The 26181-nt window shown below is 29.1% G+C and overlaps 6 long non-coding RNA genes across 6 annotated transcripts; all 6 read left to right on the top strand.

Moving 5' to 3' along the window:
* The first annotated feature begins 1791 nt into the window (after positions 1 to 1791).
* On the top strand, positions 1792 to 2616 carry LOC125593262. The gene is made up of 2 exons (XR_007329189.1): positions 1792 to 2352; positions 2470 to 2616. It is a non-coding gene; the product is annotated as an uncharacterized LOC125593262 (long non-coding RNA).
* A 1118-nt stretch (positions 2617 to 3734) lies between these two features.
* LOC125593261 lies at positions 3735 to 9856 on the top strand. Its single transcript, XR_007329188.1, has 2 exons — positions 3735 to 9592; positions 9710 to 9856. It is a non-coding gene; the product is annotated as an uncharacterized LOC125593261 (long non-coding RNA).
* Positions 9857 to 12560: 2704 nt separating this feature from the next.
* On the top strand, positions 12561 to 13421 carry LOC125593260. The gene is made up of 2 exons (XR_007329187.1): positions 12561 to 13157; positions 13275 to 13421. It is a non-coding gene; the product is annotated as an uncharacterized LOC125593260 (long non-coding RNA).
* A 683-nt stretch (positions 13422 to 14104) lies between these two features.
* LOC125593259 lies at positions 14105 to 17042 on the top strand. Its single transcript, XR_007329186.1, has 2 exons — positions 14105 to 16778; positions 16896 to 17042. It is a non-coding gene; the product is annotated as an uncharacterized LOC125593259 (long non-coding RNA).
* A 2726-nt stretch (positions 17043 to 19768) lies between these two features.
* LOC125593258 lies at positions 19769 to 20660 on the top strand. Its single transcript, XR_007329185.1, has 2 exons — positions 19769 to 20396; positions 20514 to 20660. It is a non-coding gene; the product is annotated as an uncharacterized LOC125593258 (long non-coding RNA).
* Positions 20661 to 21636: 976 nt separating this feature from the next.
* On the top strand, positions 21637 to 24283 carry LOC125593257. The gene is made up of 2 exons (XR_007329184.1): positions 21637 to 24019; positions 24137 to 24283. It is a non-coding gene; the product is annotated as an uncharacterized LOC125593257 (long non-coding RNA).
* The last annotated feature ends 1898 nt before the right edge of the window (positions 24284 to 26181 follow it).

The raw sequence follows: 26181 nt of genomic DNA, 5'->3' as shown, positions 1-26181 counted from the left end.
TGCAGACAATCATCTTGTCTGATAGAAACACAGTTTGTTCCCAAAAATTAATGTTCTCCTTCAATATTAATTATGTTTTCCTAGTTTTGATAATGTCTCGTGAAATCTTTAAATTCACTGTTTAAGTGATTTAAATATTTAAATACGTTAAAAAAAATGTAATTTCTTTGGTTCATCTTAAACTTTTCTATTTTTTCCATTTAATGGTGGGTTGGTACTCATAAGCGTTAATTCATTTGTTTTAGTTTTTATCGGTTGCTCCTTTTTTGCCAAACAAATTATTTGACTTGTGCTGAAAATAGTTCTTGTCTAATTTTAAATTTAGCTAGCATCATAAATAGATTATTAATACATTATATAAATGTTGCAAAAACAAATTATACATATTGAACATTGATACCCTGATCAGACTATCTTTGATCTAACATATGAATCTTTGTATATATTTTGTGCTCGTTTTGGCTGTTTTCGCTGGTACAGCTTACACATGGAATGATGTAGAAATTCGTAATCAAATCGGTCCTAATATTGTTCTCCATATGAAGTGTCATATGACGAACCCAACAAATGATCTAGGAAGCAAGGATTTACAATTTAATACGTCTCATACCTTTGAGTTTAGGGATGTAGATACAATAAATTGGAAAAAAGAAGAAACACAGTGTCTTTTAAGATATGGTAGATATTACCATGATGTTCAAGTATATCGAGAATCATTTTTGACGAGAAGTGGCATACTACGTTCATGGGAGGCCAGAAGAGATGGAATTTACTTTAAAACGCGTCACGATAGACCATGGGAATTTAAATTTCATTGGATTGTTGGTAAGTAATTTTTACTAGGTGGGTTTACGTGCCATCACAAGATTATAATAATATCATTATGTATTTTATGTAAGCTATGTGCAGATCTATATCAAAATTTGTTTTATTTTTTATGTAATTTCAAACTTACCAAAATTTAACTGATATCTTTATATAATTGTATATTTTAATTAACTACCATTATATATCTTATGTATTTACATTGTCTTTAAACGGTTATAAGAATATAATACTTTTAAATATTTAGTCGCTTGTTCAACACATGAATTTCTTGTACTTTTAAATGTGTACATAATATACAATATTCAGATTTCAAATAACACAATAAATATGTGTTAAATTTAATTATATATTAATAGAATTTATTAGATAATCGATACAATGGAATAATTATTATTTGTTACAAATGTTGGTTAGTATTTAATTATTGAGATATGAGTACCGAGAATTTCGAACACAATATATATCTAGTTTAACAATGATATAATAATTATTAGGGAAATTTTGAAAATACATTCAAATGAGATTATATTTTGATAAATACACCATTTATTATTATTCATGAAAACTACACTTATTTATAACTGAACTAAAATAACCTAATTAGAAATTTATAATAATTTTAGTCTCAAATCGAAATTTATTTTAAAAATCAAATATTTCCACGTTTTAAATTTAGTACAAAACTCTGTCTCATCCCAATCAAGAGAAACCTAGGGTTTTCTTTTTCTTTTTCCTTTGCATCTATCTACTCCGATTGATTCACAATGGTCCTATTTATCCATCTTATTACCACATCAAATTTCCATAGTCGCAATGTTTAGTATTATCAAGGTCCGATGGTTTGATTTGGTGTAGCTTTTTTTCTTTTTTTTCTTTTTAGCATCCGTGTAGCTTTTTTCTTAGGTGGAAGCCATATAAACTTACGTTTTTTGTTCTATTTAAAAAAAAAATTAAGAATCTATATTTTTACTGATTTTTTCCACGCAGCTGGTAAAGTGAATTAATAATGTGGAACCAGAGCATATCCTTAACCATACGTAGGAGATTCTAAAAGTGTATCCATATAATTTGGAGAGTCAAAATACTCAAAACTGATAGAGCTATGATTAAACAATATTCCTATTCCGGACATGAAAAAAAAAGAAAAAGATGAGTTAATTCTACATGTGGCAGCCTGGACTTAACCATCTGTCTCTCCTGCTATGTCATTAACATTTGAGTTAGAAGGCCTCTTTTTCAACCCTCTGTTTTGCATGATTCTTAGTCTTTGACGACTCAATCGTAACCTTCTGTTCCACATGAATATTATGTAGCGAGATTATAAGTTGTGTGTCATAGTCCGAGGTCATTTTAGCTGACATGGAAGCGGATATCACAGGTATATCTACTTTTTGTGCATCTGATAAATTAGAAGCTCCAAACAAACGAACAGAATAAGTATCAATGAAACTAATCCCCCACTACCTTTTGCAGTTCCTTGATGACAGAGATACAATCCCCCACTGACCATGCAACTTTCATAATGTAAGTTGTTCACTCTTATATAAGCTATTAATCAAGATTGATCTCTGAGTATTTGCAGTTCTTGTTATGAGGATTGTCACACTTTTTTGCGTTTAATCTCTGTTTTGTAATTTTCAGAGTCTGATATTCAGAGAAGTCTGATAATCTTTTTATCAAAAAGATCAGTGTGATGTCATTTTATTTGATATGTAAATGCAGAACCATTTGTAAATAATAACTGATGTCTTTTGGATGAATACAAGAATAGAAGTATATTATTATCAATTCATGATTAACACACAAATTAGGCGGTTTAGCACAAAATTAGGCATTTAGGCTTATTACGGTTCAGGCGCTCTTCATAGCCTTGAAGGTGACTAAAGCTTGAAATAATGAGTGAAAATTCTACTTTTTTTTTGAAGGTTCAGAGCAGGATTTACAAATCGTAGTAGGGTTCAGATTCATTGTCTCCCTTTTGAATGTGCTTCTTTTTGGTTGCTTCAAAACGCTCTAAAATTATTTTCCCATAAATGTATAATCATTAAAATCTTTGTCACATTTCAACGGTGCATATGTTCTTGAATGTTATCCCTCCATAGCCCCAAAAAATAATGGACATAGTTAAACCTTAGCCCAAATTAGAAATCCAAAAAAGACTGGCAAGTTAGGACACAATATATTGTTGACAACTAATGTCGTACGTAGCTCATACATTATGAGCGTCGTTATCTACGCTACACAGTGATATCATGATCGAAGTGATAGACGGATATAGTCTCTAAGCATATTGACATTGTGAGAATACAGAAGTTAAAGTTTATGCTATAAATGAAACTAAATACAAAAGGAGCATGACTTATTACTTTTGTGGCACTTTCCCATGTTTTTAAAATTATTACTTTTTTTGTCTCGCAGTTTCTAAAATCTAAATTGTTGATAGTATATGATATTTATTGGCTATTGTTTATTTTGCTGATGTTTATGAACCGTAATTGTTTCTAATGCTTTAACTTCCGATGAGATTATTTTAATTCACAACTACAATAAGTGTTTAGTTTCAAATTCAAGTTGCCTAATGATAAATTGGTTATTAGTAGAGATTAATTTTATATCCAAAATTTACCCGCATAAATAAAAAAAACAAAAAAAACAGAATTTAATACATCATGGTTAACACAAAAATTAAAATTAAATAATTTATTATTTTCATTTAAAATTTATATCAAATTTAATAATATATATTTTAAGAAAATAACATTAAAATTGAAATATATTGATATATATACATTAATCCGCACGAGGTGCAGACAATCATCTTGTCTGATAGAAACACAGTTTGTTCCCAAAAATTAATGTTCTCCTTCAATATTAATTATGTTTTCCTAGTTTTGATAATGTCTCGTGAAATCTTTAAATTCACTGTTTAAGTGCTTTAAATATTTAAATACGTTAAAAAAAATTGTAATTTCTTTGGCTCATCTTAAACTTTTCTATTTTTTCCATTTAATGGTGGGTTGGTACTCATAAGCGTTAATTCATTTGTTTTAGTTTTTATCGGTTGCTCCTTTTTTGCCAAACAAATTATTTGACTTGTGCTGAAAATAGTTCTTGTCTAATTTTAAATTTAGCTAGCATCATAAATAGATTATTAATACATTATATAAATGTTGCAAAAACAAATTATACATATTGAACATTGATACCCTGATCAGACTATCTTTGATCTAACATATGAATCTTTGTATATATTTTGTGCTCGTTTTGGCTGTTTTCGCTGGTACAGCTTACACATGGAATGATGTAGAAATTCGTAATCAAATCGGTCCTAATATTGTTCTCCATATGAAGTGTCATATGACGAACCCAACAAATGATCTAGGAAGCAAGGATTTACAATTTAATACCTCTCATACCTTTGAGTTTAGGGATGTAGATACAATAAATTGGAAAAAAGAAGAAACACAGTGTCTTTTAAGATATGGTAGATATTACCATGATGTTCAAGTATATCGAGAATCATTTTTGACGAGAAGTGGCATACTACGTTCATGGGAGGCCAGAAGAGATGGAATTTACTTTAAAACGCGTCACGATAGACCATGGGAATTTAAATTTCATTGGATTGTTGGTAAGTAATTTTTACTAGGTGGGTTTACGTGCCATCACAAGATTATAATAATATCATTATGTATTTTATGTAAGCTATGTGCAGATCTATATCAAAATTTGTTTTATTTTTTATGTAATTTCAAACTTACCAAAATTTAACTGATATCTTTATATAATTGTATATTTTAATTAACTACCATTATATATCTTATGTATTTACATTGTCTTTAAACGGTTATAAGAATATAATACTTTTAAATATTTAGTCGCTTGTTCAACACATGAATTTCTTGTACTTTTAAATGTGTACATAATATACAATATTCAGATTTCAAATAACACAATAAATATGTGTTAAATTTAATTATATATTAATAGAATTTATTAGATAATCGATACAATGGAATAATTATTATTTGTTACAAATGTTGGTTAGTATTTAATTATTGAGATATGAGTACCGAGAATTTCGAACACAATATCTAGTTTAACAATGATATAATAATTATTAGGGAAATTTTGAAAATACATTCAAATGAGATTATATTTTGATAAATACACCATTTATTATTATTCATGAAAACTACACTTATTTATAACTGAACTAAAATAACCTAATTAGAAATTTATAATAATTTTAGTCTCAAATCGAAATTTATTTTAAAAATCAAATATTTCCACGTTTTAAATTTAGTACAAAACTCATCAAGAGAAACCTAGGGTTTTCTTTTTCTTTTTCCTTTGCATCTATCTACTCCGATTGATTCACAATGGTCCTATTTATCCATCTTATTACCACATCAAATTTCCATGGTCGCAATGTTTAGTATTATCAAGGTCCGATGGTTTGATTTGGTGTAGCTTTTTTTCTTTTTTTTCTTTTTAGCATCCGTGTAGCTTTTTTCTTAGGTGGAAGCCATATAAACTTAAGTTTTTTGTTCTATTTAAAAAAAAATTAAGAATCTATATTTTTACTGATTTTTTCCACGCAGCTGGTAAAGTGAATTAATAATGTGGAACCAGAGCATATCCTTAACCATACGTAGGAGATTCTAAAAGTGTATCCATATAATTTGGAGAGTCAAAATACTCAAAACTGATAGAGCTATGATTAAACAATATTCCTATTCCGGACATGAAAAAAAAAAAAAAGATGAGTTAATTCTACATGTGGCAGCCTGGACTTAACCATCTGTCTCTCCTGCTATGTCATTAACATTTGAGTTAGAAGGCCTCTTTTTCAACCCTCTGTTTTGCATGATTCTTAGTCTTTGACGACTCAATCGTAACCTTCTGTTCCACATGAATATTATGTAGCGAGATTATAAGTTGTGTGTCATAGTCCGAGGTCATTTTAGCTGACATGGAAGCGGATATCACAGGTATATCTACTTTTTGTGCATCTGATAAATTAGAAGCTCCAAACAAACGAACAGAATAAGTATCAATGAAACTAATCCCCCACTACCTTTTGCAGTTCCTTGATGACAGAGATACAATCCCCCACTGACCATGCAACTTTCATAATGTAAGTTGTTCACTCTTATATAAGCTATTAATCAAGATTGATCTCTGAGTATTTGCAGTTCTTGTTATGAGGATTGTCACACTTTTTTGCGTTTAATCTCTGTTTTGTAATTTTCAGAGTCTGATATTCAGAGAAGTCTGATAATCTTTTTATCAAAAAGATCAGTGTGATGTCATTTTATTTGATATGTAAATGCAGAACCATTTGTAAATAATAACTGATGTCTTTTGGATGAATACAAGAATAGAAGTATATTATTATCAATTCATGATTAACACACAAATTAGGCGGTTTAGCACAAAATTAGGCATTTAGGCTTATTACGGTTCAGGCGCTCTTCATAGCCTTGAAGGTGACTAAAGCTTGAAATAATGAGTGAAAATTCTACTTTTTTTTTGAAGGTTCAGAGCAGGATTTACAAATCGTAGTAGGGTTCAGATTCATTGTCTCCCTTTTGAATGTGCTTCTTTTTGGTTGCTTCAAAACGCTCTAAAATTATTTTCCCATAAATGTATAATCATTAAAATCTTTGTCACATTTCAACGGTGCATATGTTCTTGAATGTTATCCCTCCATAGCCCCAAAAAATAATGGACATAGTTAAACCTTAGCCCAAATTAGAAATCCAAAAAAGACTGGCAAGTTAGGACACAATATATTGTTGACAACTAATGTCGTACGTAGCTCATACATTATGAGCGTCGTTATCTACGCTACACAGTGATATCATGATCGAAGTGATAGACGGATATAGTCTCTAAGCATATTGACATTGTGAGAATACAGAAGTTAAAGTTTATGCTATAAATGAAACTAAATACAAAAGGAGCATGACTTATTACTTTTGTGGCACTTTCCCATGTTTTTAAAATTATTACTTTTTTTGTCTCGCAGTTTCTAAAATCTAAATTGTTGATAGTATATGATATTTATTGGCTATTGTTTATTTTGCTGATGTTTATGAACCGTAATTGTTTCTAATGCTTTAACTTCCGATGAGATTATTTTAATTCACAACTACAATAAGTGTTTAGTTTCAAATTCAAGTTGCCTAATGATAAATTGGTTATTAGTAGAGATTAATTTTATATCCAAAATTTACACGCATAAATAAAAAAAAACAAAAATCAGAATTTAATACATCATGGCTAACACAAAAATTAAAATTAAATAATTTATTATTTTCATTTAAAATTTATATCAAATTTAATAATATATATTTTAAGAAAATAACATTAAAATTGAAATATATTGATATATATACATTAATCCGCACGAGGTGCAGACAATCATCTTGTCTGATAGAAACACAGTCTGTTCCCAAAAATTAATGTTCTCCTTCAATATTAATTATGTTTTCCTAGTTTTGATAATGTCTCGTGAAATCTTTAAATTCACTGTTTAAGTGCTTTAAATATTTAAATACGTTAAAAAAAATTGTAATTTCTTTGGCTCATCTTAAACTTTTCTATTTTTTCCATTTAATGGTGGGTTGGTACTCATAAGCGTTAATTCATTTGTTTTAGTTTTTATCGGTTGCTCCTTTTTTGCCAAACAAATTATTTGACTTGCGCTGAAAATAGTTCTTGTCTAATTTTAAATTTAGCTAGCATCATAAATAGATTATTAATACATTATATAAATGTTGCAAAAACAAATTATACATATTGAACATTGATACCCTGATCAGACTGTCTTTGATCTAACATATGAATCTTTGTATATATTTTGTGCTCGTTTTGGCTGTTTTCGCTGGTACAGCTTACACATGGAATGATGTAGAAATTCGTAATCAAATCGGTCCTAATATTGTTCTCCATATGAAGTGTCATATGACGAACCCAACAAATGATCTAGGAAGCAAGGATTTACAATTTAATACGTCTCATACCTTTGAGTTTAGGGATGTAGATACAATAAATTGGAAAAAAGAAGAAACACAGTGTCTTTTAAGATATGGTAGATATTACCATGATGTTCAAGTATATCGAGAATCATTTTTGACGAGAAGTGGCATACTACGTTCATGGGAGGCCAGAAGAGATGGAATTTATTTTAAAACGCGTCACGATAGACCATGGGAATTTAAATTTCATTGGATTGTTGGTAAGTAATTTTTACTAGGTGGGTTTACGTGCCATCACAAGATTATAATAATATCATTATGTATTTTATGTAAGCTATGTGCAGATCTATATCAAAATTTGTTTTATTTTTTATGTAATTTCAAACTTACCAAAATTTAACTGATATCTTTATATAATTGTATATTTTAATTAACTACCATTATATATCTTATGTATTTACATTGTCTTTAAACGGTTATAAGAATATAATACTTTTAAATATTTAGTCGCTTGTTCAACACATGAATTTCTTGTACTTTTAAATGTGTACATAATATACAATATTCAGATTTCAAATAACACAATAAATATGTGTTAAATTTAATTATATATTAATAGAATTTATTAGATAATCGATACAATGGAATAATTATTATTTGTTACAAATGTTGGATAGTATTTAATTATTGAGATATGAGTGCCGAGAATTTCGAACACAATATCTAGTTTAACAATGATATAATAATTATTAGGGAAATTTTGAAAATACATTCAAATGAGATTATATTTTGATAAATACACCATTTATTATTATTTATGAAAACTACACTTATTTATAACTGAACTAAAATAACCTAATTAGAAAGTTATAATAATTTTAGTCTCAAATCGAAATTTATTTTAAAAATCAAATATTTCCACGTTTTAAATTTAGTACAAAACTCTGTCTCATCCCAATCAAGAGAAACCTAGGGTTTTCTTTTTCCTTTGCATCTATCTACTCCGATTGATTCACAATGGTCCTATTTATCCATCTTATTACCACATCAAATTTCCATGGTCGCAATGTTTAGTATTATCAAGGTCCGATGGTTTGATTTGGTGTAGCTTTTTTTCTTTTTTTTTTCTTTTTAGCATCCGTGTAGCTTTTTTCTTAGGTGGAAGCCATATAAACTTAAGTTTTTTGTTCTATTTAAAAAAAAATAAGAATCTATATTTTTACTGATTTTTTCCACGCAGCTGGTAAAGTGAATTAATAATGTGGAACCAGAGCATATCCTTAACCATACGTAGGAGATTCTAAAAGTGTATCCATATAATTTGGAGAGTCAAAATACTCAAAACTAATAGAGCTATGATTAAACAATATTCCTATTCCGGACATGAAAAAAAAAAAAGAAAGATGAGTTAATTCTACATGTGGCAGCCTGGACTTAACCATCTGCCTCTCCTGCTATGTCATTAACATTTGAGTTAGAAGGCCTCTTTTTCAACCCTCTGTTTTGCATGATTCTTAGTCTTTGACGACTCAATCGTAACCTTCTGTTCCACATGAATATTATGTAGCGAGATTATAAGTTGTGTGTCATAGTCCGAGGTCATTTTAGCTGACATGGAAGCGGATATCACAGGTATATCTACTTTTTGTGCATCTGATAAATTAGAAGCTCCAAACAAACGAACAGAATAAGTATCAATGAAACTAATCCCCCACTACCTTTTGCAGTTCCTTGATGACAGAGATACAATCCCCCACTGACCATGCAACTTTCATAATGTAAGTTGTTCACTCTTATATAGGCTATTAATCAAGATTGATCTCTGAGTATTTGCAGTTCATGTTATGAGGATTGTCACACTTTTTTGCGTTTAATCTCTGTTTTGTAATTTTCAGAGTCTGATATTCAGAGAAGTCTGATAATCTTTTTATCAAAAAGATCAGTGTGATGTCATTTTATTTGATATGTAAATGCAGAACCATTTGTAAATAATAACTGATGTCTTTTGGATGAATACAAGAATAGAAGTATATTATTATCAATTCATGATTAACACACAAATTAGGCGGTTTAGCACAAAATTAGGCATTTAGGCTTATTACGGTTCAGGCGCTCTTCATAGCCTTGAAGGTGACTAAAGCTTGAAATAATGAGTGAAAATTCTACTTTTTTTTTGAAGGTTCAGAGCAGGATTTACAAATCGTAGTAGGGTTCAGATTCATTGTCTCCCTTTTGAATGTGCTTCTTTTTGGTTGCTTCAAAACGCTCTAAAATTATTTTCCCATAAATGTATAATCATTAAAATCTTTGTCACATTTCAACGGTGCATATGTTCTTGAATGTTATCCCTCCATAGCCCCAAAAAATAATGGACATAGTTAAACTTTAGCCCAAATTAGAAATCCAAAAAAGACTGGCAAGTTAGGACACAATATATTGTTGACAACTAATGTCGTACGTAGCTCATACATTATGAGCGTCGTTATCTACGCTACACAGTGATATCATGATCGAAGTGATAGACGGATATAGTCTCTAAGCATATTGACATTGTGAGAATACAGAAGTTAAAGTTTATGCTATAAATGAAACTAAATACAAAAGGAGCATGACTTATTACTTTTGTGGCACTTTCCCATGTTTTTAAAATTATTACCTTTTTTGTCTCGCAGTTTCTAAAATCTAAATTGTTGATAGTATATGATATTTATTGGCTATTGTTTATTTTGCTGATGTTTATGAACCGTAATTGTTTCTAATGCTTTAACTTCCGATGAGATTATTTTAATTCACAACTACAATAAGTGTTTAGTTTCAAATTCAAGTTGCCTAATGATAAATTGGTTATTAGTAGAGATTAATTTTATATCCAAAATTTACACGCATAAATAAAAAAAAAACAAAAATCAGAATTTAATACATCATGGCTAACACAAAAATTAAAATTAAATAATTTATTATTTTCATTTAAAATTTATATCAAATTTAATAATATATATTTTAAGAAAATAACATTAAAATTGAAATATATTGATATATATACATTAATCCGCACGAGGTGCAGACAATCATCTTGTCTGATAGAAACACAGTCTGTTCCCAAAAATTAATGTTCTCCTTCAATATTAATTATGTTTTCCTAGTTTTGATAATGTCTCGTGAAATCTTTAAATTCACTGTTTAAGTGCTTTAAATATTTAAATACGTTAAAAAAAATTGTAATTTCTTTGGCTCATCTTAAACTTTTCTATTTTTTCCATTTAATGGTGGGTTGGTACTCATAAGCGTTAATTCATTTGTTTTAGTTTTTATCGGTTGCTCCTTTTTTGCCAAACAAATTATTTGACTTGCGCTGAAAATAGTTCTTGTCTAATTTTAAATTTAGCTAGCATCATAAATAGATTATTAATACATTATATAAATGTTGCAAAAACAAATTATACATATTGAACATTGATACCCTGATCAGACTGTCTTTGATCTAACATATGAATCTTTGTATATATTTTGTGCTCGTTTTGGCTGTTTTCGCTGGTACAGCTTACACATGGAATGATGTAGAAATTCGTAATCAAATCGGTCCTAATATTGTTCTCCATATGAAGTGTCATATGACGAACCCAACAAATGATCTAGGAAGCAAGGATTTACAATTTAATACCTCTCATACCTTTGAGTTTAGGGATGTAGATACAATAAATTGGAAAAAAGAAGAAACACAGTGTCTTTTAAGATATGGTAGATATTACCATGATGTTCAAGTATATCGAGAATCATTTTTGACGAGAAGTGGCATACTACGTTCATGGGAGGCCAGAAGAGATGGAATTTACTTTAAAACGCGTCACGATAGACCATGGGAATTTAAATTTCATTGGATTGTTGGTAAGTAATTTTTACTAGGTGGGTTTACGTGCCATCACAAGATTATAATAATATCATTATGTATTTTATGTAAGCTATGTGCAGATCTATATCAAAATTTGTTTTATTTTTTATGTAATTTCAAACTTACCAAAATTTAACTGATATCTTTATATAATTGTATATTTTAATTAACTACCATTATATATCTTATGTATTTACATTGTCTTTAAACGGTTATAAGAATATAATACTTTTAAATATTTAGTCGCTTGTTCAACACATGAATTTCTTGTACTTTTAAATGTGTACATAATATACAATATTCAGATTTCAAATAACACAATAAATATGTGTTAAATTTAATTATATATTAATAGAATTTATTAGATAATCGATACAATGGAATAATTATTATTTGTTACAAATGTTGGTTAGTATTTAATTATTGAGATATGAGTACCGAGAATTTCGAACACAATATCTAGTTTAACAATGATATAATAATTATTAGGGAAATTTTGAAAATACATTCAAATGAGATTATATTTTGATAAATACACCATTTATTATTATTATGAAAACTACACTTATTTATAACTGAACTAAAATAACCTAATTAGAAATTTATAATAATTTTAGTCTCAAATCGAAATTTATTTTAAAAATCAAATATTTCCACGTTTTAAATTTAGTACAAAACTCATCAAGAGAAACCTAGGGTTTTCTTTTTCTTTTTCCTTTGCATCTATCTACTCCGATTGATTCACAATGGTCCTATTTATCCATCTTATTACCACATCAAATTTCCATGGTCGCAATGTTTAGTATTATCAAGGTCCGTGTAGCTTTTTTCTTAGGTGGAAGCCATATAAACTTAAGTTTTTTGTTCTATTTAAAAAAAAATAAGAATCTATATTTTTACTGATTTTTTCCACGCAGCTGGTAAAGTGAATTAATAATGTGGAACCAGAGCATATCCTTAACCATACGTAGGAGATTCTAAAAGTGTATCCATATAATTTGGAGAGTCAAAATACTCAAAACTGATAGAGCTATGATTAAACAATATTCCTATTCCGGACATGAAAAAAAAAAAAAAAGATGAGTTAATTCTACATGTGGCAGCCTGGACTTAACCATCTGTCTCTCCTGCTATGTCATTAACATTTGAGTTAGAAGGCCTCTTTTTCAACCCTCTGTTTTGCATGATTCTTAGTCTTTGACGACTCAATCGTAACCTTCTGTTCCACATGAATATTATGTAGCGAGATTATAAGTTGTGTGTCATAGTCCGAGGTCATTTTAGCTGACATGGAAGCGGATATCACAGGTATATCTACTTTTTGTGCATCTGATAAATTAGAAGCTCCAAACAAACGAACAGAATAAGTATCAATGAAACTAATCCCCCACTACCTTTTGCAGTTCCTTGATGACAGAGATACAATCCCCCACTGACCATGCAACTTTCATAATGTAAGTTGTTCACTCTTATATAAGCTATTAATCAAGATTGATCTCTGAGTATTTGCAGTTCTTGTTATGAGGATTGTCACACTTTTTTGCGTTTAATCTCTGTTTTGTAATTTTCAGAGTCTGATATTCAGAGAAGTCTGATAATCTTTTTATCAAAAAGATCAGTGTGATGTCATTTTATTTGATATGTAAATGCAGAACCATTTGTAAATAATAACTGATGTCTTTTGGATGAATACAAGAATAGAAGTATATTATTATCAATTCATGATTAACACACAAATTAGGCGGTTTAGCACAAAATTAGGCATTTAGGCTTATTACGGTTCAGGCGCTCTTCATAGCCTTGAAGGTGACTAAAGCTTGAAATAATGAGTGAAAATTCTACTTTTTTTTTTGAAGGTTCAGAGCAGGATTTACAAATCGTAGTAGGGTTCAGATTCATTGTCTCCCTTTTGAATGTGCTTCTTTTTGGTTGCTTCAAAACGCTCTAAAATTATTTTCCCATAAATGTATAATCATTAAAATCTTTGTCACATTTCAACGGTGCATATGTTCTTGAATGTTATCCCTCCATAGCCCCAAAAAATAATGGACATAGTTAAACCTTAGCCCAAATTAGAAATCCAAAAAAGACTGGCAAGCTAGGACACAATATATTGTTGACAACTAATGTCGTACGTAGCTCATACATTATGAGCGTCGTTATCTACGCTACACAGTGATATCATGATCGAAGTGATAGACGGATATAGTCTCTAAGCATATTGACATTGTGAGAATACAGAAGTTAAAGTTTATGCTATAAATGAAACTAAATACAAAAGGAGCATGACTTATTACTTTTGTGGCACTTTCCCATGTTTTTAAAATTATTACTTTTTTGTCTCGCAGTTTCTAAAATCTAAATTGTTGATAGTATATGATATTTATTGGCTATTGTTTATTTTGCTGATGTTTATGAACCGTAATTGTTTCTAATGCTTTAACTTCCGATGAGATTATTTTAATTCACAACTACAATAAGTGTTTAGTTTCAAATTCAAGTTGCCTAATGATAAATTGGTTATTAGTAGAGATTAATTTTATATCCAAAATTTACACGCATAAATAAAAAAAAACAAAAATCAGAATTTAATACATCATGGCTAACACAAAAATTAAAATTAAATAATTTATTATTTTCATTTAAAATTTATATCAAATTTAATAATATATATTTTAAGAAAATAACATTAAAATTGAAATATATTGATATATATACATTAATCCGCACGAGGTGCAGACAATCATCTTGTCTGATAGAAACACAGTCTGTTCCCAAAAATTAATGTTCTCCTTCAATATTAATTATGTTTTCCTAGTTTTGATAATGTCTCGTGAAATCTTTAAATTCACTGTTTAAGTGCTTTAAATATTTAAATACGTTAAAAAAAATTGTAATTTCTTTGGCTCATCTTAAACTTTTCTATTTTTTCCATTTAATGGTGGGTTGGTACTCATAAGCGTTAATTCATTTGTTTTAGTTTTTATCGGTTGCTCCTTTTTTGCCAAACAAATTATTTGACTTGCGCTGAAAATAGTTCTTGTCTAATTTTAAATTTAGCTAGCATCATAAATAGATTATTAATACATTATATAAATGTTGCAAAAACAAATTATACATATTGAACATTGATACCCTGATCAGACTGTCTTTGATCTAACATATGAATCTTTGTATATATTTTGTGCTCGTTTTGGCTGTTTTCGCTGGTACAGCTTACACATGGAATGATGTAGAAATTCGTAATCAAATCGGTCCTAATATTGTTCTCCATATGAAGTGTCATATGACGAACCCAACAAATGATCTAGGAAGCAAGGATTTACAATTTAATACGTCTCATACCTTTGAGTTTAGGGATGTAGATACAATAAATTGGAAAAAAGAAGAAACACAGTGTCTTTTAAGATATGGTAGATATTACCATGATGTTCAAGTATATCGAGAATCATTTTTGACGAGAAGTGGCATACTACGTTCATGGGAGGCCAGAAGAGATGGAATTTACTTTAAAACGCGTCACGATAGACCATGGGAATTTAAATTTCATTGGATTGTTGGTAAGTAATTTTTACTAGGTGGGTTTACGTGCCATCACAAGATTATAATAATATCATTATGTATTTTATGTAAGCTATGTGCAGATCTATATCAAAATTTGTTTTATTTTTTATGTAATTTCAAACTTACCAAAATTTAACTGATATCTTTATATAATTGTATATTTTAATTAACTACCATTATATATCTTATGTATTTACATTGTCTTTAAACGGTTATAAGAATATAATACTTTTAAATATTTAGTCGCTTGTTCAACACATGAATTTCTTGTACTTTTAAATGTGTACATAATATACAATATTCAGATTTCAAATAACACAATAAATATGTGTTAAATTTAATTATATATTAATCGAATTTATTAGATAATCGATACAATGGAATAATTATTATTTGTTACAAATGTTGGTTAGTATTTAATTATTGAGATATGAGTACCGAGAATTTCGAACACAATATCTAGTTTAACAATGATATAATAATTATTAGGGAAATTTTGAAAATACATTCAAATGAGATTATATTTTGATAAATACACCATTTATTATTATTCATGAAAACTACACTTATTTATAACTGAACTAAAATAACCTAATTAGAAATTTATAATAATTTTAGTCTCAAATCGAAATTTATTTTAAAAATCAACTATTTCCACGTTTTAAATTTAGTACAAAACTCTGTCTCATCCCAATCAAGAGAAACCTAGAGTTTTCTTTTTCCTTTGCATCTATCTACTCCGATTGATTCACAATGGTCCTATTTATCCATCTTATTACCACATCAAATTTCCATGGTCGCAATGTTTAGTATTATCAAGGTCCGATGGTTTGATTTGGTGTAGCTTTTTTTCTTTTTTTTTCTTTTTAGCATCCGTGTAGCTTTTTTCTTAGGTGGAAGCCATATAAACTTAAGTTTTTTGTTCTATTTAAAAAAAATTAAGAATCTATATTTTTACTGATTTTTTCCACGCAGCTGGTAAAGTGAATTAATAATGTGGAACCAGAGCATATCCTTAACCATACGTAGGAGATTCTAAAAGTGTATCCATATAATTTGGAGAGTCAAAATACTCAAAACTAATAGAGCTATGATTAAACAATATTCCTATTCCGGACATGAAAAAAAAAAAAAAGATGAGTTAATTCTACATGTGGCAGCCTGGACTTAACCATCTGTCTCTCCTGCTATGTCATTAACATTTGAGTTAGAAGGCCTCTTTTTCAACCCTCTGTTTTGCATGATTCTTAGTCTTTGACGACTCAATCGTAACCTTCTGTTCCACATGAATATTATGTAGCGAGATTATAAGTTGTGTGTCATAGTCCGAGGTCATTTTAGCTGACATGGAAGCGGATATCACAGGTATATCTACTTTTTGTGCATCTGATAAATTAGAAGCTCCAAACAAACGAACAGAATAAGTATCAATGAAACTAATCCCCCACTACCTTTTGCAGTTCCTTGATGACAGAGATACAATCCCCCACTGACCATGCAACTTTCATAATGTAAGTTGTTCACTCTTATATAGGCTATTAATCAAGATTGATCTCTGAGTATTTGCAGTTCATGTTATGAGGATTGTCACACTTTTTTGCGTTTAATCTCTGTTTTGTAATTTTCAGAGTCTGATATTCAGAGAAGTCTGATAATCTTTTTATCAAAAAGATCAGTGTGATGTCATTTTATTTGATATGTAAATGCAGAACCATTTGTAAATAATAACTGATGTCTTTTGGATGAATACAAGAATAGAAGTATATTATTATCAATTCATGATTAACACACAAATTAGGCGGTTTAGCACAAAATTAGGCATTTAGGCTTATTACGGTTCAGGCGCTCTTCATAGCCTTGAAGGTGACTAAAGCTTGAAATAATGAGTGAAAATTCTACTTTTTTTTTGAAGGTTCAGAGCAGGATTTACAAATCGTAGTAGGGTTCAGATTCATTGTCTCCCTTTTGAATGTGCTTCTTTTTGGTTGCTTCAAAACGCTCTAAAATTATTTTCCCATAAATGTATAATCATTAAAATCTTTGTCACATTTCAACGGTGCATATGTTCTTGAATGTTATCCCTCCATAGCCCCAAAAAATAATGGACATAGTTAAACCTTAGCCCAAATTAGAAATCCAAAAAAGACTGGCAAGCTAGGACACAATATATTGTTGACAACTAATGTCGTACGTAGCTCATACATTATGAGCGTCGTTATCTACGCTACACAGTGATATCATGATCGAAGTGATAGACGGATATAGTCTCTAAGCATATTGACATTGTGAGAATACAGAAGTTAAAGTTTATGCTATAAATGAAACTAAATACAAAAGGAGCATGACTTATTACTTTTGTGGCACTTTCCCATGTTTTTAAAATTATTACTTTTTTGTCTCGCAGTTTCTAAAATCTAAATTGTTGATAGTATATGATATTTATTGGCTATTGTTTATTTTGCTGATGTTTATGAACCGTAATTGTTTCTAATGCTTTAACTTCCGATGAGATTATTTTAATTCACAACTACAATAAGTGTTTAGTTTCAAATTCAAGTTGCCTAATGATAAATTGGTTATTAGTAGAGATTAATTTTATATCCAAAATTTACACGCATAAATAAAAAAAACAAAAATCAGAATTTAATACATCATGGCTAACACAAAAATTAAAATTAAATAATTTATTATTTTCATTTAAAATTTATATCAAATTTAATAATATATATTTTAAGAAAATAACATTAAAATTGAAATATATTGATATATATACATTAATCCGCACGAGGTGCAGACAATCATCTTGTCTGATAGAAACACAGTCTGTTCCCAAAAATTAATGTTCTCCTTCAATATTAATTATGTTTTCCTAGTTTTGATAATGTCTCGTGAAATCTTTAAATTCACTGTTTAAGTGCTTTAAATATTTAAATACGTTAAAAAAAATTGTAATTTCTTTGGCTCATCTTAAACTTTTCTATTTTTTCCATTTAATGGTGGGTTGGTACTCATAAGCGTTAATTCATTTGTTTTAGTTTTTATCGGTTGCTCCTTTTTTCCCAAACAAATTATTTGACTTGCGCTGAAAATAGTTCTTGTCTAATTTTAAATTTAGCTAGCATCATAAATAGATTATTAATACATTATATAAATGTTGCAAAAACAAATTATACATATTGAACATTGATACCCTGATCAGACTGTCTTTGATCTAACATATGAATCTTTGTATATATTTTGTGCTCGTTTTGGCTGTTTTCGCTGGTACAGCTTACACATGGAATGATGTAGAAATTCGTAATCAAATCGGTCCTAATATTGTTCTCCATATGAAGTGTCATATGACGAACCCAACAAATGATCTAGGAAGCAAGGATTTACAATTTAATACGTCTCATACCTTTGAGTTTAGGGATGTAGATACAATAAAGAAAAAAAAAGAAGAAACACAGTGTCTTTTAAGATATGGTAGATATTACCATGATGTTCAAGTATATCGAGAATCATTTTTGACGAGAAGTGGCATACTACGTTCATGGGAGGCCAGAAGAGATGGAATTTACTTTAAAACGCGTCACGATAGACCATGGGAATTTAAATTTCATTGGATTGTTGGTAAGTAATTTTTACTAGGTGGGTTTACGTGCCATCACAAGATTATAATAATATCATTATGTATTTTATGTAAGCTATGTGCAGATCTATATCAAAATTTGTTTTATTTTTTATGTAATTTCAAACTTACCAAAATTTAACTGATATCTTTATATAATTGTATATTTTAATTAACTACCATTATATATCTTATGTATTTACATTGTCTTTAAACGGTTATAAGAATATAATACTTTTAAATATTTAGTCGCTTGTTCAACACATGAATTTCTTGTACTTTTAAATGTGTACATAATATACAATATTCAGATTTCAAATAACACAATAAATATGTGTTAAATTTAATTATATATTAATCGAATTTATTAGATAATCGATACAATGGAATAATTATTATTTGTTACAAATGTTGGTTAGTATTTAATTATTGAGATATGAGTACCGAGAATTTCGAACACAATATCTAGTTTAACAATGATATAATAATTATTAGGGAAATTTTGAAAATACATTCAAATGAGATTATATTTTGATAAATACACCATTTATTATTATTCATGAAAACTACACTTATTTATAACTGAACTAAAATAACCTAATTAGAAATTTATAATAATTTAGTCTCAAATCGAAATTTATTTTAAAAATCAAATATTTCCACGTTTTAAATTTAGTACAAAACTCTGTCTCATCCCAATCAAGAGAAACCTAGAGTTTTCTTTTTCCTTTGCATCTATCTACTCCGATTGATTCACAATGGTCCTATTTATCCATCTTATTACCACATCAAATTTCCATGGTCGCAATGTTTAGTATTATCAAGGTCCGATGGTTTGATTTGGTGTAGCTTTTTTTCTTTTTTTTTTTTTTAGCATCCGTGTAGCTTTTTTCTTAGGTGGAAGCCATATAAACTTAAGTTTTTTGTTCTATTTAAAAAAAATTAAGAATCTATATTTTTACTGATTTTTTCCACGCAGCTGGTAAAGTGAATTAATAATGTGGAACCAGAGCATATCCTTAACCATACGTAGGAGATTCTAAAAGTGTATCCATATAATTTGGAGAGTCAAAATACTCAAAACTAATAGAGCTATGATTAAACAATATTCCTATTCCGGACATGAAAAAAAAAAAAAAAGATGAGTTAATTCTACATGTGGCAGCCTGGACTTAACCATCTGTCTCTCCTGCTATGTCATTAACATTTGAGTTAGAAGGCCTCTTTTTCAACCCTCTGTTTTGCATGATTCTTAGTCTTTGACGACTCAATCGTAACCTTCTGTTCCACATGAATATTATGTAGCGAGATTATAAGTTGTGTGTCATAGTCCGAGGTCATTTTAGCTGACATGGAAGCGGATATCACAGGTATATCTACTTTTTGTGCATCTGATAAATTAGAAGCTCCAAACAAACGAACAGAATAAGTATCAATGAAACTAATCCCCCACTACCTTTTGCAGTTCCTTGATGACAGAGATACAATCCCCCACTGACCATGCAACTTTCATAATGTAAGTTGTTCACTCTTATATAGGCTATTAATCAAGATTGATCTCTGAGTATTTGCAGTTCATGTTATGAGGATTGTCACACTTTTTTGCGTTTAATCTCTGTTTTGTAATTTTCAGAGTCTGATATTCAGAGAAGTCTGATAATCTTTTTATCAAAAAGATCAGTGTGATGTCATTTTATTTGATATGTAAATGCAGAACCATTTGTAAATAATAACTGATGTCTTTTGGATGAATACAAGAATAGAAGTATATTATTATCAATTCATGATTAACACACAAATTAGGCGGTTTAGCACAAAATTAGGCATTTAGGCTTATTACGGTTCAGGCGCTCTTCATAGCCTTGAAGGTGACTAAAGCTTGAAATAATGAGTGAAAATTCTACTTTTTTTTTGAAGGTTCAGAGCAGGATTTACAAATCGTAGTAGGGTTCAGATTCATTGTCTCCCTTTTGAATGTGCTTCTTTTTGGTTGCTTCAAAACGCTCTAAAATTATTTTCCCATAAATGTATAATCATTAAAATCTTTGTCACATTTCAACGGTGCATATGTTCTTGAATGTTATCCCTCCATAGCCCCAAAAAATAATGGACATAGTTAAACCTTAGCCCAAATTAGAAATCCAAAAAAGACTGGCAAGCTAGGACACAATATATTGTTGACAACTAATGTCGTACGTAGCTCATACATTATGAGCGTCGTTATCTACGCTACACAGTGATATCATGATCGAAGTGATAGACGGATATAGTCTCTAAGCATATTGACATTGTGAGAATACAGAAGTTAAAGTTTATGCTATAAATGAAACTAAATACAAAAGGAGCATGACTTATTACTTTTGTGGCACTTTCCCATGTTTTTAAAATTATTACTTTTTTGTCTCGCAGTTTCTAAAATCTAAATTGTTGATAGTATATGATATTTATTGGCTATTGTTTATTTTGCTGATGTTTATGAACCGTAATTGTTTCTAATGCTTTAACTTCCGATGAGATTATTTTAATTCACAACTACAATAAGTGTTTAGTTTCAAATTCAAGTTGCCTAATGATAAATTGGTTATTAGTAGAGATTAATTTTATATCCAAAATTTACACGCATAAATAAAAAAAACAAAAAAAATCAGAATTTAATACATCATGGCTAACACAAAAATTAAAATTAAATAATTTATTATTTTCATTTAAAATTTATATCAAATTTAATAATATATATTTAAGAAAATAACATTAAAATTGAAATATATTGATATATATACATTAATCCGCACGAGGTGCAGACAATCATCTTGTCTGATAGAAACACAGTCTGTTCCCAAAAATTAATGTTCTCCTTCAATATTAATTATGTTTTCCTAGTTTTGATAATGTCTCGTGAAATCTTTAAATTCACTGTTTAAGTGCTTTAAATATTTAAATACGTTAAAAAAAATTGTAATTTCTTTGGCTCATCTTAAACTTTTCTATTTTTTCCATTTAATGGTGGGTTGGTACTCATAAGCGTTAATTCATTTGTTTTAGTTTTTATCGGTTGCTCCTTTTTTGCCAAACAAATTATTTGACTTGCGCTGAAAATAGTTCTTGTCTAATTTTAAATTTAGCTAGCATCATAAATAGATTATTAATACATTATATAAATGTTGCAAAAACAAATTATACATATTGAACATTGATACCCTGATCAGACTGTCTTTGATCTAACATATGAATCTTTGTATATATTTTGTGCTCGTTTTGGCTGTTTTCGCTGGTACAGCTTACACATGGAATGATGTAGAAATTCGTAATCAAATCGGTCCTAATATTGTTCTCCATATGAAGTGTCATATGACGAACCCAACAAATGATCTAGGAAGCAAGGATTTACAATTTAATACGTCTCATACCTTTGAGTTTAGGGATGTAGATACAATAAATTGGAAAAAAGAAGAAACACAGTGTCTTTTAAGATATGGTAGATATTACCATGATGTTCAAGTATATCGAGAATCATTTTTGACGAGAAGTGGCATACTACGTTCATGGGAGGCCAGAAGAGATGGAATTTACTTTAAAACGCGTCACGATAGACCATGGGAATTTAAATTTCATTGGATTGTTGGTAAGTAATTTTTACTAGGTGGGTTTACGTGCCATCACAAGATTATAATAATATCATTATGTATTTTATGTAAGCTATGTGCAGATCTATATCAAAATTTGTTTTATTTTTTATGTAATTTCAAACTTACCAAAATTTAACTGATATCTTTATATAATTGTATATTTTAATTAACTACCATTATATATCTTATGTATTTACATTGTCTTTAAACGGTTATAAGAATATAATACTTTTAAATATTTAGTCGCTTGTTCAACACATGAATTTCTTGTACTTTTAAATGTGTACATAATATACAATATTCAGATTTCAAATAACACAATAAATATGTGTTAAATTTAATTATATATTAATAGAATTTATTAGATAATCGATACAATGGAATAATTATTATTTGTTACAAATGTTGGTTAGTATTTAATTATTGAGATATGAGTACCGAGAATTTCGAACACAATATCTAGTTTAACAATGATATAATAATTATTAGGGAAATTTTGAAAATACATTCAAATGAGATTATATTTTGATAAATACACCATTTATTATTATTCATGAAAACTACACTTATTTATAACTGAACTAAAATAACCTAATTAGAAATTTATAATAATTTTAGTCTCAAATCGAAATTTATTTTAAAAATCAAATATTTCCACGTTTTAAATTTAGTACAAAACTCTGTCTCATCCCAATCAAGAGAAACCTAGAGTTTTCCTTTTCCTTTGCATCTATCTACTCCGATTGATTCACAATGGTCCTATTTATCCATCTTATTACCACATCAAATTTCCATGGTCGCAATGTTTAGTATTATCAAGGTCCGATGGTTTGATTTGGTGTAGCTTTTTTTCTTTTTTTTTCTTTTTAGCATCCGTGTAGCTTTTTTCTTAGGTGGAAGCCATATAAACTTAAGTTTTTTGTTCTATTTAAAAAAAATTAAGAATCTATATTTTTACTGATTTTTTCCACGCAGCTGGTAAAGTGAATTAATAATGTGGAACCAGAGCATATCCTTAACCATACGTAGGAGATTCTAAAAGTGTATCCATATAATTTGGAGAGTCAAAATACTCAAAACTGATAGAGCTATGATTAAACAATATTCCTATTCCGGACATGAAAAAAAAAAAAAAAAGATGAGTTAATTCTACATGTGGCAGCCTGGACTTAACCATCTGTCTCTCCTGCTATGTCATTAACATTTGAGTTAGAAGGCCTCTTTTTCAACCCTCTGTTTTGCATGATTCTTAGTCTTTGACGACTCAATCGTAACCTTCTGTTCCACATGAATATTATGTAGCGAGATTATAAGTTGTGTGTCATAGTCCGAGGTCATTTTAGCTGACATGGAAGCGGATATCACAGGTATATCTACTTTTTGTGCATCTGATAAATTAGAAGCTCCAAACAAACGAACAGAATAAGTATCAATGAAACTAATCCCCCACTACCTTTTGCAGTTCCTTGATGACAGAGATACAATCCCCCACTGACCATGCAACTTTCATAATGTAAGTTGTTCACTCTTATATAGGCTATTAATCAAGATTGATCTCTGAGTATTTGCAGTTCATGTTATGAGGATTGTCACACTTTTTTGCGTTTAATCTCTGTTTTGTAATTTTCAGAGTCTGATATTCAGAGAAGTCTGATAATCTTTTTATCAAAAAGATCAGTGTGATGTCATTTTATTTGATATGTAAATGCAGAACCATTTGTAAATAATAACTGATGTCTTTTGGATGAATACAAGAATAGAAGTATATTATTATCAATTCATGATTAACACACAAATTAGGCGGTTTAGCACAAAATTAGGCATTTAGGCTTATTACGGTTCAGGCGCTCTTCATAGCCTTGAAGGTGACTAAAGCTTGAAATAATGAGTGAAAATTCTACTTTTTTTTTGAAGGTTCAGAGCAGGATTTACAAATCGTAGTAGGGTTCAGATTCATTGTCTCCCTTTTGAATGTGCTTCTTTTTGGTTGCTTCAAAACGCTCTAAAATTATTTTCCCATAAATGTATAATCATTAAAATCTTTGTCACATTTCAACGGTGCATATGTTCTTGAATGTTATCCCTCCATAGCCCCAAAAAATAATGGACATAGTTAAACCTTAGCCCAAATTAGAAATCCAAAAAAGACTGGCAAGCTAGGACACAATATATTGTTGACAACTAATGTCGTACGTAGCTCATACATTATGAGCGTCGTTATCTACGCTACACAGTGATATCATGATCGAAGTGATAGACGGATATAGTCTCTAAGCATATTGACATTGTGAGAATACAGAAGTTAAAGTTTATGCTATAAATGAAACTAAATACAAAAGGAGCATGACTTATTACTTTTGTGGCACTTTCCCATGTTTTTAAAATTATTACTTTTTTGTCTCGCAGTTTCTAAAATCTAAATTGTTGATAGTATATGATATTTATTGGCTATTGTTTATTTTGCTGATGTTTATGAACCGTAATTGTTTCTAATGCTTTAACTTCCGATGAGATTATTTTAATTCACAACTACAATAAGTGTTTAGTTTCAAATTCAAGTTGCCTAATGATAAATTGGTTATTAGTAGAGATTAATTTTATATCCAAAATTTACACGCATAAATAAAAAAAAACAAAAATCAGAATTTAATACATCATGGCTAACACAAAAATTAAAATTAAATAATTTATTATTTTCATTTAAAATTTATATCAAATTTAATAATATATATTTTAAGAAAATAACATTAAAATTGAAATATATTGATATATATACATTAATCCGCACGAGGTGCAGACAATCATCTTGTCTGATAGAAACACAGTCTGTTCCCAAAAATTAATGTTCTCCTTCAATATTAATTATGTTTTCCTAGTTTTGATAATGTCTCGTGAAATCTTTAAATTCACTGTTTAAGTGCTTTAAATATTTAAATACGTTAAAAAAAATTGTAATTTCTTTGGCTCATCTTAAACTTTTCTATTTTTTCCATTTAATGGTGGGTTGGTACTCATAAGCGTTAATTCATTTGTTTTAGTTTTTATCGGTTGCTCCTTTTTTGCCAAACAAATTATTTGACTTGCGCTGAAAATAGTTCTTGTCTAATTTTAAATTTAGCTAGCATCATAAATAGATTATTAATACATTATATAAATGTTGCAAAAACAAATTATACATATTGAACATTGATACCCTGATCAGACTGTCTTTGATCTAACATATGAATCTTTGTATATATTTTGTGCTCGTTTTGGCTGTTTTCGCTGGTACAGCTTACACATGGAATGATGTAGAAATTCGTAATCAAATCGGTCCTAATATTGTTCTCCATATGAAGTGTCATATGACGAACCCAACAAATGATCTAGGAAGCAAGGATTTACAATTTAATACGTCTCATACCTTTGAGTTTAGGGATGTAGATACAATAAATTGGAAAAAAGAAGAAACACAGTGTCTTTTAAGATATGGTAGATATTACCATGATGTTCAAGTATATCGAGAATCATTTTTGACGAGAAGTGGCATACTACGTTCATGGGAGGCCAGAAGAGATGGAATTTATTTTAAAACGCGTCACGATAGACCATGGGAATTTAAATTTCATTGGATTGTTGGTAAGTAATTTTTACTAGGTGGGTTTACGTGCCATCACAAGATTATAATAATATCAT

The sequence above is a fragment of the Brassica napus genome, chromosome C9 (genome assembly GCF_020379485.1).
Source record: "Brassica napus cultivar Da-Ae chromosome C9, Da-Ae, whole genome shotgun sequence".
NCBI classification, from domain to species: domain Eukaryota; kingdom Viridiplantae; phylum Streptophyta; class Magnoliopsida; order Brassicales; family Brassicaceae; genus Brassica; species Brassica napus.
The sequence above is the reverse complement of the archived record's forward strand: the minus strand, read 5'-3'. Positions and strand labels throughout refer to the sequence as shown.